Source organism: Carassius carassius, chromosome 16 (genome assembly GCF_963082965.1).
Source record: "Carassius carassius chromosome 16, fCarCar2.1, whole genome shotgun sequence".
Taxonomy (NCBI): Eukaryota; Metazoa; Chordata; class Actinopteri; order Cypriniformes; family Cyprinidae; genus Carassius; species Carassius carassius.
The window spans coordinates 16464955-16478105 of record NC_081770.1 but is presented as its reverse complement, the minus strand read 5'-3'; positions in this window follow the sequence as shown (position 1 = coordinate 16478105).

Below are 13151 nucleotides of genomic sequence, written 5' to 3'. Positions count from 1 at the left end.
CGTTTAGTGTCTAACAAGACATTAGTTACAAATCAGAATGCGAAACTGCATTAAAATGGCAGCAGTTGTTTACTTCGACTTGTTGATCAGATAGGGTTTAGCCTTTCACTCAGATATTAAACGTTTTGTTGTATTGTCCTTGGTATTTTCATGGTTAATTTACTTCAAATCTCCAAGAAAGACTGTTGCTATGCAATACACCTTTTCTTTCTTTCTCTCGCTCTTTCTGAATAGTCATCAGTCTGTCAATGGTTATTAGTTCAACTATATCTCTCTCTTTCTTTCCTTTCCAGCTCAGATGATTTTTTCGGTGTACTGTATGAGTCTGTTGATGAAAGGAACAGCCGGCGCTCTCATAATCCAACACAGGCCTCTGAAAGCTGAGCGCCATTGTGTGTCAATGTTTGATTCTGGCCTAACATCTTATGTACCCCTCAACTTGGGTTATTGAAAAGTGATTGTATTTTTAACGTCATAGAAATAAGCCAGCTGGACATGACAACATTCTTACCCATTATTCTTTCTACATTAAGCTAATGCAGCATTCACGTTTTGTTGGAATGTCCATAATTAGGAATTGACAACTTAGAAATTGTTTTGATGGTAACATTCATAACACCACATGAACCCAATTGCAGTTGTGTTGTTGATATAAGCAAATAATCAGTCATTACAGTAATTCACCTCTATATTGCTTTCCAAAGTTTAAAAGAATAAAGCCCGATGTGAAGGTCTCAGCACAGTGTGTTCTGCTGGTTTGAGTGTTGTGTGCTTGTTTGTTCTGCTATTGTGGTCTCACGGGTAAAGTGTTCTCCATTAAGACTCCGTATGGAGAAGTTAGACACAACTATTGCTAAAGATGAAATCCCCACTGAATGCAGCAGACATGGATACAACCTTAGCTCTGCATGTATTAGAAGTATATTTCCCATTTTTATGAGAATCGTAAGATAGTTTACATAAAATTGACCTCTCCCTCAGACCATCCAAGATGTAGATGTAGATGAGTAATCAAAGGATCCTTTGCAGTGAATAGGTGCCGTCAGAATGAGCGTGCAAACAGCTGAACGCCCTGCATGAGTTTCCTGCATTATTAAACATCATGTAACATTGTGACACACAAGATGACAAGATCGTCAAGGAATTTCAATTGGACAAACAAATTCAAAAACGGACTCAAATTTAAGCACCTTCATAAAATATATATGCACTGATAGTGATAATATTGTTTATATACTATTAAAGTATTATTAATATTATATTTAATAATATGGAATTAGCTTTTACTTTCATATTTTCTTTATTCCATCATTTATTTTTTTGTATTTCTAATTAACTCTAATTCTAATGAACTATTTTTATTGCAGTTTTAGATTTAGTTAATGTAGTACTTAGAACTTAAACTTTTTTTTTGTGTCCAAGGCAACATTTCTAATTGCCATTCACCCACTATTCTGAGTCACGCAATTCTCACAATTCTGAGTTTATATCTCTGATATCTGGTTATTCCACAGCAGGAGCCTGGCACACGTAAACACATGTGGATTTGGGTTGTGCAAGAGCGTATTCGCCTCTGCCACCCGGACAAGCCCAGGAGCTGAAAATAGATGTAGATCAATGGGAGTCACCATGCTGTGCTCCACGAGTCCGACTCATCAGAGTCATCAGAAACACTGCTGTGCCAAGGACACACAAAGAGAGCAAGAGAGAGAGAGAAAGGGTGGAGTGTTTGAGGACGAAGGAAGGTAAAAGATCAATACGGGAATCAAAGCTGTGTGAAGAGCAGAAACAGAGCGTGTGTATGTCACTCACACTTCCGCTCGCCCTGTTCCCTCTCTCTCTTTCTTGTTGTGGTTGATGGCTTGTCCAGTATCGTCCATTATGGCTTCACTCTCTCAGCAGGGGGCAGAGCAGCGGGTGTGTGTGTGTGTGTGTGTGTGTGCGCAGTGCAGATCTGAAGGGCGAGTCAGGACATTCTGCCCGCAAGTTACCCCTTCAACATTAAGATGAGACTTTTAGCTACGGATTTGTGACAATGACAAATAACAAATATTTCCTTTCTAAATAATTTCCTTTTTTTTTTTTTGAGAAACCAGTTTGTCTATCGCAAAACAAATTTCTCATGTTTTTATTTAAAGCTATAGCCTATACAAGTGCTTTTAAAGAAATAGTTCACCCAAAAGTGAAAATTTGCTGGAAGTTCAGTATGTAGATGAGTTTGTTTCTTCATCAGAAAAAATTTGGAGAAACTTGCTCATTAAAGGATCCATTGCAATGAATGGGTGCCATCAGAATGAGAGTGAAAACAGCTGATAAAAACATCACAATAATCCACAAGTAATTCACACAACTCCATTCCATCAGTTGACATCTTGCTTCCAGCTAAGACACAAATCCTCTATCCAGAATATTGTTTTATCCAGTCATCTTCACTGAATCAGGGGAGAAATATACACAGATCAAGTGTTGTTTACAAGCAAAAAAATTTTTTGAAATGGTTATAAATAAATATGTTAGTGTATATGAGAGGACAAAAGGGGATAGATTTTTCACTTCTGGATTCATCCATTTATCATGGATACATTTAAAACGCTTTAAAGAGGTTTTGTTTCTACCAAAAACACACAGCTTTTCACTTTCAATTTACACATACTGAAAGCAATAACCCGTTTTTATGAATTAGATGATACGAATAAGAGACTAGCATAAGATGATAGAGTTTCTATACATATTTAGCTATTAAGCTATATTTATGATTTGTTTGTTATTTCATTCTGAGATTCAAAGGCATACTCTGAGGGTGTACTGTACATTGACCTCTGAGCTCTCATGAGACAGTGTTGTAGTGTACGTCGAGTGAATATTGGTTGCCAGTTTGTCCTGAGTCCTCATGCCACAACTGAGGCCTGTAGTCACAATCACGGACCATCACATTTCACAGGGCACTGTGATAAAAATTTATATCAAATATTAATGCAGCCGTATCCCAGAAGTCCAACCATGCCTACCACTCTATCTATTCTAGAAGATTTAATTCACATAAGCACAGTGTTACTATTATATATATATGGTGCTACTGTACCTTTAAGACTTCTGCATTTTACAATATATAGGTAAATTATCTGTCGTACTGCTAACAGAAGCAGCTCAGACTGTTGTGGGTCCTCTGTCTGACCCGAATGGACATACAAAGTATTTAGCATCAGCCCTTTGCCATTTTAATACTGTGGTATCCGTTCTGACCTCTGCTTGGGATTATGTTTAAGAGGATCGCTATGTTCCTTCAGTTTAACGTTAATGACCCTTATTTAGAATTCCGAAATTATAGAAATTATTCATTTCAGACTCAAATACCAGGCTTTTTTTTTAATGCTTTGCTTTTAGGAAAAGTAAAAATATCCAAGGGCAGGGCGGATAATCGTTTCTCAAGAGCAATTTTTGAAGGGGACACAAATAATGCAGCCATAATTGTACTTGTAAGGATATATATGTGTACACAGCATGTTCATGGAGAGTATGTTTAAATATGAGTTCCTTTATAGGTTCACCACGCAGTCATATTGTAACTATTGTAGTTTGGGAGTCCTTAGGAATGTTAAGGTAAAAATAAAATCATATTATAAGACATTGAAAGTGTTTTTTGACCTTGCATGTGTGTCAACCTGTTGTTGGGGACTCCCAAAATCAAAATATAAACATTTCAGAACCCATAATAGGGGCACTTTAGCCAATTTGTTTTATATCTCTCTGATTCATTCAGGAAATAAAAGCTTTAGCCTAAGTTCTGCCAGGAAGACTCAATTACTTCGTCACTAATTACCTTCATCATTATCCAATCACGTCTTAATACTTCGGTATAAAAGATTGTACTTACACATGTTTGAGTTCGCAGATGCCGACGCGACAACAACCTCCACCCTCCCCACCACCACCAGGATGGTCCTGTCCTTACCTTCCAGGGGGTCGGCTGCGCCCCTGCCTTCGTCTTTAGGCAGGAAATGCAAATCCGCTACCCTCGGATTACGAACCATGGACGGGGCCTTCCGCCAAAGAAATGTACAATTTTGCTTGCTGAGTTGTCAATAAATGTATGCTTCATACATCATTTTTACATCACTGGAACACTGACTTAACTGATTCATTCAAACCATAGTGTCACGGTTGCCTTCTGGGGCTAGACGAAGAACGAGTATACGAGGAATAAACTCAAAAACGACAGTCTTAAATAACCAATCCAAAGGGGAAACACAATGCAAGACTCACATGAAGCACAACATCGACGTTTAATTTCAGACAGACTCAAACTTAAATACACAGGGAAACGAGGATGATAACTAGACACATCTGGAACACTGTAATGAATTAACCTTAGTAGTCATCCGGAAGAAGGAGGCGGGAACCGGCGGACAATCAAATAACACTTTAATAATCAAAATAAACAAAACACAAAACAGTGCACCAGCCCCTCACGGACGACTGGTGCACTCAAATAAAAACCAAAACACAACTAAAAGCCCAGGCCTGGTCCTCTCTCGTCCTTCACTGTCGTCGCTCCAGTTTTATATCCTTCCATCTCCTACGTGGGACTCGAGACCGGCAGTGGGTCGCAGTTGTCACTGATTTCCCAATCATTGCCGGCCTCCCTCCTTGTTCCCACGTCCCTCGGCCCCTCCCCACTCGCCACAAACACATTGGAAACAATTAGGACAGGAACGGAAAGGACCAAATAAGGGCATGGAAACATAAACATACAGCATGTGAGGGAAGAAAACACACACAGACATGGAACAGAGTTTGACATTACTCCCCCCACCCGGAAGGCCCGGGTATGGGTGCTCTGGGGTTCCCAAAGGAAAGGCCATGGCGGCTCTGTCTCTGAGGCCGAGGCCACGGCCCCAACCCCCACCCCGGCCTCTACGACCAGAGCCCAACTACAAACAACCCCCCCCCCCACACACACACACACACAAAAATCCTAAACGGGGAATCAGGGGCCCTCCCTGGGCTGAACTGGGGATCAGGAGCCCTCCCTGGGCTAAACAAGGAATCAGGAGTCCTCCCTGGGCTCAATTGGGGATCAGGAGCTCTCACTGGGCTATACTCAGGAACTGGAACCCTCCCTGGGCTTAATTCGGGGACTGAGAAGCTCTTACGGGGAGCAGGCACTGGAGGGAGTTCTGGTTCTGGAGCAGACACGGGAGTGTGCTCTAGGGCTGGAGCCGAGACGGTAGCGAGTTTTGGGGCTCGAGCTGACATGGAAGTGAGCTTTGGGGCTGGAACCAACACGGGAGCGAGCTCTGGAGTCGGCACTTGAGTGCGTCTAAGGACCAGAACCAACCACCTTTTCCTCCCCAGATTCACTTCTGGGCTCAGGGTTTGAGCCAACTCTGGAGTGTGCTCTGGGCCTGGAGCCGACACTTGAGCGCGTCTAAGGACCAGAACCAACCACCTTCTCCTCCCCAGATTCACTTCTGAGCTCAGGGTTGGAGCCAACTCTGGTGTGTGCTCTGGGCCTGGAGTCGGCACTTGAGTGCGTCTAAGGACCAGAACCAACCACCTTTTCCTCCTCAGATTCACTTCTGGGCTCGGGCTTGGAGCCAACTCTGGATTATGCTCTGGGGCTGGAGCCGACACTGGAGCGCGCTCTGGGGCTGGAGCCGACACTGGAGCGTGTCTAATGACTAGAACCAACCAACTTCTCCTCAGAAGCATTTTAGGGCTCGGGGTTGGAGTCAACTCTGGAGCATGCTCTGGGGCTGGAGCCGACACTGGAGCGAGCTCTGGGGCTGGAGCCGACACTGGAGCACATCCAAGGACCAGAACCAACCACCTTCTCCTCCTCAGATTCACTTCTGGACTCTGGGTTGGAGCCAACTCTGGAGCGTGCTCTGGGGCTGGAGCCGACACTGGAGATACATAGACTGTATAAAAACATGGACGTAGTGTCCATGACGTCACCCGTATGGTTCCTGAAGAGTGTTTTTGAAGCCTAAAGTAGGCAGAGTTGGCTGTCGCCATCTTGGCAGCGCATCACCGCATGTCACTCAAGGATAATCGAAAATGGGCAAAAAGGTGTGAGCTGTTGCTGAAACCATGCCCACCTAGCTCGACGGTGGTGACAGCAGCGACAATCCACCTGTCACTCAAGTGGCCACGCCCTTAATGCAGAACTTTAAGGCTTAATATAATTTAAATTTAAAAAAATCTCCTCTCTCACAATTGTCATGAAGGGCAAAATTAGCTATATAGACCAGTGGTTCCCAATCCTGGTCCTGGAGAACCCCCAACACTGCACGGTTTTGGTGTCTCTCTTATCTGACACACATTTGAGGTCTTGGAGTCATCACTAATGAGCTGATGAGTTGAATCAGTTGTGTTTGAATAGGGAGACATCTAAAATGTGCAGTGTCTGGGTTATCCAGGACCTTGATTGGGAACCACTGATTTTGTACCAGGCTGTAAAATGTTTATTTTTATTTTTATTTTTTGCTGGAAAGTTGGACATTTTAACATGGGGAGTCTATTGAACTGACTCCATCATGGAACCAGCCTCTAGTAGCCATTCGATGAATTGCAGTTTTTAGTCACTTCCGTGTTGGTTTCATGGGAGAGACCGGAAGGTTGCCTCTTGTTTCAAATGCATGGATTCATTCAGGAACAAAACTGGTGAATGTCTTTATTAGTGAGTCATTGATTCTGGATATTTGTCCATGTGTCTTTTTTGAATGGTTTTAAATGTATTTTAAACAAATTTACATTTAGTTTACCTTTTGCTGTTTTTATTCACAGTGGTCTCAGATGGGGGGGGGGCCCTCGTGCCCTCAGAGAGTATAATGATGTGGATGAAAGGAAGGAAACGAGGAGGATGACGAAGATTTATTTGCATTACTTCGAGGACACAAGTCAAGTCAGTGTTTTTTTTTGTTTGTGTCTTGTTTGCTTTCATAATAGAGTGACCTAGTCTCCCGAGTCGCCAGATGAGTAAGACTCGTGATTGGTGAACGCCTGAAGGAAACATAAACAAGGAAAGAAAAGCGAAAGGCTCACTCATAATATTTTGATAGGGTTTCTGGACATTAACACTTGACTGCACTGATTTGTCAACCATGTCCCGAGGACATGTGAGTGTGTGTTGGTTGTGCTGTTGCGAGGTCTTTATATGACTTAGATATGAGCTAAAGTGTACGATAAAGATGCACTTTATTAGCTAGCATGAGGAAATATTTATTATGCGTAATCCACAATTTACTTAATAATTGCACAAAGAAATTCCATTGTATTAACATACAATATTTTTCCCTTTTACTTGAAATTTCTTATAAAGAAAACAGTTCCTTATTTTTATTATTATTTAATTATTCATTCATTCATTCATTCATTTCCAATTTAAATGTAGGGTTACACCTTTTGGCCTACTGTTTTGGCCTACTAATTGTATTATGTGATTCAGTTTATTTTAAGTTTATTTATTTTCTTGTATTTCTTCTCTTATCCCAAACATAAGTAAATTTTCACCTCGAAAGTAAAATCCTGTCATCATTTACTCACCATCATGTCATTTCAACTGACTTACTTACTTCCGTTGAACACGAAAGATACATTATTGGTGAATTGTTAGGCTGTCAAAATCCAAAAAACATAATATGAGAGCCCGCTCCTGCTCCATAAATAAATAAAGTAATTGCAACTTCTTATTTTACAATTTTTGCAGTTCTGAGCAATAAATAAATAAATACAAAATCGAACATTTTGAGACGTTAATTAACTGTAAGATATAAACTCAAAATTGTGAGGGCAAATAAGTCACAATTAGGATATTAGTTTATTTTATGACGGGGAAAAACTCTTACTGGTTTGTTTATATCTCACTATTTCTGATACATGAATATTTAACTCTTTTTTTTTTTCAAAGCTGCACATAAACCAAGTCTGAATTGTGAGATGTCACAATCTCCCTTTTTTCATGTTTTGTACTGTGCCAGAAGTGAAAGTCGTGAAAGTTAAAGTCATGACATTTGCCAAGTATGTTAACCCATACTCAGAATTGGTGCTTTGCATTTAACCCATCCAAGTGCACACACACAGCAGTGAGAATTGAACACACCGTGAACACACACCCAGAGCAGTGGGCAGCTATAAATCCAGCACCCTGGGGAGCACCTGGGGGTTCAGTGCCTTGCTCAAGGGCACTTCAGTCATGCGTATTGAGGGTTGAAGAGAGCGCTGTTCATTAACTCCCTCCACCTTCAACTCCTACCAGCACCAAGACTCAAACCAGCAACCTTCTGGTAACTAGTGCAAGTCTCTAACCATTAGGCCACAGCTGCCTCACAAATAGATTTCCATAAAATTAACAAGGAAATTGATTTTTTTCAATGGAAATAAAAGCACATCACTAAATATTCCCTCTAAAATCATTATTTTTTCCATCACTGCTTCTGTTTTATTCTGCTTTTTGAGGACACAAAGCTTCCAATTTAATTGTTCAAATACTAGTGTCAAAATCCATTAGTTTTGATCCTAACATTTTGGCACAGTGGTACATCCAGACTCTGTGCTGTGCTAACCAGACAATATTTATTCAAAACCAGCAAATTCCCATTCTTAGTCATCTGCGCTGGGCTCCTAAGGGGACTCTCTGTGAAAAACAGGAAAATTATGGAAGAGTTCAAAGAGAATCTTGAATCGATCCAACAGTTCAGTTTCCCATGAGCATGGAGCTTGTACGTAAAACAGCTTCATTATAGTGCAAAACTATTTAGTCATTATTAATGTCTCCATCTATCTATTATTCTTCTGATCTCAGCTTTGTTTTGATGATAAAGTCCACTCTTATCATTAGGTCACACACCTCTACGATGAATAGAAAATTTGCTTTTGTCTGCAGCCAAGTTTATACAGAAGACAAACTTGATGTACATTCAACTTTGGGCACTTTTCGCAGAAGTAGATTTTTATTCAAATTAACGTATTTCAGCATTCTTCTTTTTTGTTATAAAACTATTATATCATTGCTACTTTACTGAAAGGATAGATTCACTAGATTTAACCCTTAACCTGGGCCCAGAGTTTGAGTCTTAAAACATAAAAATGCATTATAAAAACTATGACAATAGTACAAGCTATAACTACTTTAAGTATATAACTGTATCCACATGTATACAATAAAGTGATACATACTATGTAACAAATGACAACTGTTTGATTTTAATAATTGCTTGTAATTCTCAGATTATGCTATATTATTACAAAATCCAAAATGAAATTTTCTTTCTAAATATATATATATATATATATATATATATATATATATATATATATTTTGTATTTATTTTATTTTATTTTTCTTTGAGATCCCTCAAGGATCTGATCTAAACTACTTCAGCTTTTGAGTGAAAAAATATATGCATTTAATTTGAGATGTGGTAGGCGGGAAAAAAGACAAATATTTTTCTATGACGCATATGTACACTTTTGTTAATGCTAAAATAAATAAACTCTGAAAATTGTTTATTTTCTAAAAGTCCACATGAACGAAAGTGGGAGTAGTTAAAGAACCACCCTCAATTGATTATCATGTGAATTTCCAGTAAAGATGACGAACATTTTGCATATTCAAGACTTTTGGAAAACAGCTCCACAATAAATAATAGGAAACTGAGTAAATGTCACCATTAAAAACAAATAAATAAATATCCTGCTGCTTTCTTTTAAACATGTGTCTTTGAATATGACGCAAATATAAAAAAATAATGCATCTCTTTCAATGTTTCCCCTATGTTTTGATCAATCAAAGTTGATGAGATTTATACCTGTGCTGCCAACAATAATGCAATATCTCATCCCATACTGTTAATACTACAAACAAACAAACTGTAAATAATACCTCAAATCATGTGGCTTAAGAAAAAATGGCAGAAAATTCTTTCTTCACCTAGCAGCCAACCAAAAGAGCATAAAAAATACTTAGTGTCATGCTAACAACCACTTTAGCAAGCATATAGCGGCAAGTAATGCAAAAAAAAATGACAAACAGAAGTTTAATAAATAACACTGTTGTCTTTCTCATTTCAAATTTTGAAATAAATCTCTGATCTACAACCAACTTTTTTTCTCAATTATGAGCAAAACCTGTTCAAAACAACACGGCTAACTCGTTCCAGATTCGCAAGCTGGAGAGAATGAACTGCTAATGGTGCTTCACTCTCTCACACAGGAGCATTGTGTGCCAGTTTCGGACATTTTAAACCAGGAATTCAAGCTCTGTGGTCATAACAGAGCATTTCTGGAGGTACTGTGACGGTTTAATACAAACCACAAATCTAAACTAGTGAATCAGTGAAATAATGCAGAGGGCAGGAGAAAAAACAACAAGAGTTATGGTCTTTATCCTCGGAGGTAAACAGTGAGAGAAATATCTTCTGTTTTTCTTCCAGCCAAACAGATGGGCTTGAATCAGAGCTGTCAATTAGTGACGTCATCAAGATGGAGGCAGATGTGAGGCAGTCGAGAGAATCTAAATATTTGCCCGTGACTCATTCTGTGTCCTCGCTGACCTTTCATTTTGTTCCGTTCCTTCATCCATTTCTTGTTCATTGTTTTTCAGGATTGGTCTTTTCTAAAGACTGCCAGGTTTATAAACACTCTCGTCCTCTTTAACGGTTTTTATGTCTTATTTATTTTTTTATGTTTCAATGTACTTGTACTGCTCAGCCTGACACAGTAGCATTAACTCAACCATTAGTGTAAGTTTTGGGTGTGGCTATATGCAAGTTATAAAATGATTTATTTAAATTTATAGCAATTTGTTAAGAATTTTATTAAATAATTAATTATTATTATTAATTTTGTTGGATATTTATGATATATTAAGAATTTTATAAAAAATATCTAAAGTGATATGAAGTAATAAATGTATATAATATTTATTCATAGTTTTATACAAAAATATATTAAATTATTGTAAAATAGTTAGAATTAGTACATTTTGTATAGTAAATTACAGGCTTAAGAATTGTATGATTTTCCTTATTTAAAAAAAAACATACACCCCTCTCACATATATAAGTAATATTAAGTTATAACATTTATATAAAGAAATGTATGCGAATATAAGATTATGTTGGTAAAAACTGTATAATTTGAAAAAAATACAAATTATTTATTTTAGAATTTAATTATTATTATGGTGTATATATAAGTATATAATAGTTATTATATGTGTGTGTGTGTGTGTGTGTGTGTGTGTGTGTGTGTGTGTGTGTGTGTGTGTGTGTGTGTGTGTGTGTGTGTGTGTGTGCAATGTATTAATGTATACCTTGTTGTTAAAGTTATTAAAAATTCATCAAAAATCTAAAAAAAAAAAATTTTCATCATTAAAAAACTATTATTATAATTATTAACATTTAAAATATATTACTTATTTAAAAGAATATATGCACTGCTGTTCAAAAGTTTGGGATCAGTAAGGTTTTTAATGTTGTTTAAAGGAGCCTATTCTGCTCACTAATAAGGCTGCATTTATTTGATGAAAAATACAGAAAAAAAACGTAATATTGTGAAATATATTATACTTTATATTATATAAATATAATTTATTCATGTGATGCAAAGCTGAATTTTCTTAATCATTACACCAGTCTTCGGTGTCACATGATCCTTCAGAAATTATTCTAATATGATGATTTATTATCAATGTCAGAAACAATTGTGCTGCTTAATATTTTTTGGTAGCTTAAAGGGTTAGTTCACCAAAAAATGAAAATTACAGTGTGTTTTCCTCACCCTCGAAGCATCCTATGTGTATATGACTTTCTTATTTCAGACGAATCCAGTCGGAGTTAAATAAAATATTATAGTTACAGTTGAACAGTCCACAAGTCGTCAAATAAAGTGTGCACATTTATAATAAAATAAGCCTCACATGACTCCAGAGGGTGAATAAAGGCCTTCCATAGCGAATGTATGCATTTTTGGAAGAAAAATATCCATATTTCAAATGTAATAAACTTTTCTCTCATTTCCGTTATCTGTCATACGCAAAAAAACGTTCTGGCAAATGACGCAGCACGTATGCTCAACGCGCATCTCTGATATATTTTAGTGTCGCAAGTTTGTCTATACTGTAGGAGCAAAAGAAGCAAAGTTTCCTTACTTACGCAAAGGAAATTCAGTCTCCTCTTGGTTTAAATCGAAATCCTCTGACATTTTTCAAGTCGTCAAGTAATGCACGCGCATTCATAATCAACGTGCCTCACACGGCTCTGGAGGGTGAATACAGACATTCTGTAGTGAATACATGGGTTTTTGTAAGAAAAAAATTAAATTTCAAACGTATAAAACACTTTTCTCACACTTCCACTATCTGTCATATGCAGAAGCCATTCCGGCGGATTTTGTAGTATGTCAGCGTTGCGTGATTAGTTACGAATGCGGATAGAGAACAAAACAACACCTGCTGACTGCAACGATAGAGCTTGGAATAGCCACAATTTTTAATATAACTCCGACTGGATTCATCTGAAAGAAGAATGTCATATACACTTAGGATGCTTCGAGGGTGAGTAAAGCAAAAGCTACTTTTTATTTTTGGGTGAACTAACCCTTTAATATTTTTTGCAGCATTCTTTGATAAGTAAAAAGTTAAAAAGAAAAGCATTTGTTCAAAATAGAAAACTTAATATAGGTCTCATACATTTTTATACATTTATCACATCCTTGTTGAATACAAATATTAATTTCCTTAAAAATATATATAATAATAATAATAATAATAAAAACATTTACCGACAGCAAACACTTCAAAGGTGGTGTATATTTTTAGAAAAATTTATATTTTGAATAAATGCTGTTCATTTTAACTTTTTATTCATCAAATAATCCAGAATAAAAAGGTTACAAAAAAATATGAAGCAGCACAGCTGTTTTCAACATTGGTAATAATAAGAAACATTTATTAAGCATCAAATCAGCATATTAGAATGATTTCTGAAGGATCATGTCACACTGAAGGCTGGAGTAATGATGCTGAACATTCAGATTTGCATCACAGGAATAAATAATATTTTGCAATATATTCACATAGAAAACAGCTAATTAAAATTGCAATAATATTTCGCAATATTGCATTTTTTTCTGTATTTTTGATCAAA